Here is a 3153-nt window from a genome sequence, read left to right as displayed (position 1 = left end):
TCATTTAATCGCTATTATCTATTCTAACGTTTCCATACGCACCGTCGTTGAGATACACCTGTGGGAGATGCTTACCAGGTGTTGACACAATTCGATAATCAATAATGTGGCGCATGAATAAATCGGAGCAGATGCTCTTGCTTTATATATTTATCGAAGCAAAGCTTCGAAAAATACCGAGTGTCCCACCATGATATATAACTAAATTACGCGAGGAAATTACTTATGCAAAAAAATAAATAAAACTGGAACGTACATATATATATACACGTATATAATCTTATTATACACGTTAATAATTATTAATTTAATGCGATTTGATATCGTTTGTTCTTAATATTTTATATTTTATCGCTTTTATTTACAGCAACAGATTATTAAAGTTTGACAAGGAGAAAAGAAATATAATTATTCCGTTCTGTGAGAAATTGTTTTTCTTTCAGAAAAATAACTTTATTTTATATTGGATTTATTTTTGCATGAGAAATAAAAATCTTTCATGCACCTATTTCTCAGAGAAAAGAATATAGACTGCAAAATACTAGCTCTGCATATTGTTTTAAACTTCCTATTTCAGAATTAAATGTGCAACAATTATAATGTGCAATAATTACGAGAATACATTGTAAAGAATACAACACATTAAATTTACTTATTTACATATCAGATTAAACGTTTTTATCATTTTCGGACAAATTTCATCGGTAAAACGAAATGAAATTAATTATTGATATCAGGACATGGATACGAATGAAACGTAATGTAAGTGAGATTCTCACATGGTTCTTCGCTAGATGTGTTATTAGCCAAGTCTGCGATTTAATTACAAGTTCATTAATAGCACGCGCGCGCTTACGCCACAGGTTGGTATCCGCTCAGCACTTTCTCACTTCTCATGTTCGCCTCGCTAACAAATATCGACGCTCCTTTCAGACTACACTTCTGTGGTAATGCGACACTTTGGCGACGTTGAAATTCGATTAAACGTCTGTCACTCTGACTTTTAATTAACGATCCGTCCTGCCTCTTCCACGCTTTTTTCAACGCGCGTCCTTGGTTTTAACAATACTTCACCTGTAAAAATTGGAGTCTCTTATACTCGGCGAAAATGTGTGCAAACGACGAGACACACATCGCAATAGCTACCAAAGCATTAAAAGCAGATAAAAAAGACGTAGATCGATGAAATCATATTCTTCAATTAATTTCAAGAAATTTTGCTTTTAGTTTGTCCTTATATTATATATTTATATATATGTATTTAATGTTGAATTAGAATTAATTGGGAAGCAGCGAGAGATGAGATTTAAGATAATCTCCCTTCACATTTTCTTTACTAAATAAAATCTACAAAGTACATTAGTTTACAAAGTAATTAACCAAAAGACTCTACACGTATAGTGCAATTTGTGAATTATTCCATATTAATTGTTTTTAAATTGTTTTTTTTGTGACAATGCGAAATAATAAATCAAACAATGAGCATGCAAGAAACAGCTTCTGCGAGAAAAAAAACGAAATCAAACTGTAAAATATACTTGAGAAAATAATTTAAAAAGATAAAACGTAAAAATTCATATTTTGTTACACAAATAAATTATAAATTGATTTAAAACTCGAAAACGATGAAGAGTTGCAGAGCTGAAAATGTGTCTCCACTCTCCAAACTTCAACCAATTGAAAAAAGAAAAAATCTCTAATTTAAAAAAAATTTTTTCTTATCCATATTAAATATCAATGCAGTAACACTACAATTCTCTAGGAATAAATGTTAAATAATATAAAGAATTCTTATGATTTTTGGGAAAGGAATCACATACATATCGCTTTCATTTATTAATTAACTCATTCTCTCTCTTTCTCTACTTTAGGATAATTAATCAAAATGAATAAGCTCATTGCGCTCCCGCATTAAATGATTCATTCATCACTGGAAAATGCAATGCGACGAAAGCAGCTGCACGAATAATACTCTTCACATACGTCCTCGCGTCACTTCTCCTGTCCTCCTGTTTATTTGTCTTTCTCTCCCATCTCCCGACTCGAATGCGTGAAATGAATATTTGCGCCCGAGCTCTGGCAGCACTTTACACGGACCATACCCTAGAGCACTGCTCTTTTTCTTTCTCTTTTTTTTCTACATCGGATGAACGTAAGAGTAAGAGAGCTAACCTTTCTGCATTAAAAGCGCCACGTGTGTTATCGTATAAATTCTCAACGTTGGTGCTGTAAGTTTTCGTAAACAAATCTCATCAAACGCCGAGAATTACACGTTTATATATATAGAGCACGGCGTTTATACTCATATATAGGTATAGTACGTTGCATGGGGATAGCTAGAGTGATGAGCGAGAAATGAGTTTTTTTCCGATTTGATCGAAATACACTTTTCTAATTGAAAATGATTAAAATAAAAAACATTCTCATCGAAAATAATTTTCCGATTCCTGCATGAAAGCAAGATTTCACAGATTTCTTGCTGCAGTAATAATTAACGCACTGTAAAACTTGATTTAATTGAATGAATTGAATCACATTTCTCCGGATTCATTTTTAAGTTTGACATGCGCGAATACTTATATATGCGTCGACATAAACATCGTTATTGGAACGTGCGCTCGAAGAGCGACCAAATTAAACGACCGATCTCCACATCGATACTTAACTAACTACCGATAATAGAGTTACATCTGATAATAACGCATCGATTTTCACTGTCACGCCACTCTCAGCTCGCAAATGTTCGCAAATGTCGCGGAAATTTATGGTGCGCACGTGCGCACGTATTCCTATGCTGAACGACTCCCCTATGCTGATGGTAACATTATATGCTATAGTTGTTACATCGTAATAAATGTTCTCTTTAGGCAAGCTTGAACCATTTTGCAATTAATAACTAACAAATCAGGAATAAAATTTAATTTGCAAATAAGATACGATCAATCTTTATTTGAAGAAAATGCGTCTTGAATGCGTTTCGCAAAAACCACCAGAATTATCGGAATTTGTCTATATCAAATTTTCATCTACTTACATAATGATATATGTCAATAGAAATGTGTTTATGAATATTTCTTTAGTAATATACCTTTTATATATTCTTATACATATAATACATATGTGTCTTTTTATTATATATATATATATATATAT

At 32.4% G+C, this 3153-nt stretch overlaps 1 long non-coding RNA gene across 1 annotated transcript; it reads right to left on the bottom strand.

Moving 5' to 3' along the window:
* Positions 1-323: 323 nt before the first annotated feature.
* On the bottom strand, positions 324-2255 carry LOC105461264. Its single transcript, XR_975916.1, has 2 exons — positions 2173-2255; positions 324-1074 (listed from the first exon to the last, which is right to left on the bottom strand). It is a non-coding gene; the product is annotated as an uncharacterized LOC105461264 (long non-coding RNA).
* Between the last annotated feature and the right edge of the window lie 898 nt (positions 2256-3153).

The sequence above is a fragment of the Wasmannia auropunctata genome, unplaced genomic scaffold, assembly GCF_000956235.1.
Source record: "Wasmannia auropunctata unplaced genomic scaffold, wasmannia.A_1.0 LD299435.1, whole genome shotgun sequence".
Taxonomy (NCBI): domain Eukaryota; kingdom Metazoa; phylum Arthropoda; class Insecta; order Hymenoptera; family Formicidae; genus Wasmannia; species Wasmannia auropunctata.
The sequence above is the reverse complement of the archived record's forward strand: the minus strand, read 5'-3'. Positions and strand labels throughout refer to the sequence as shown.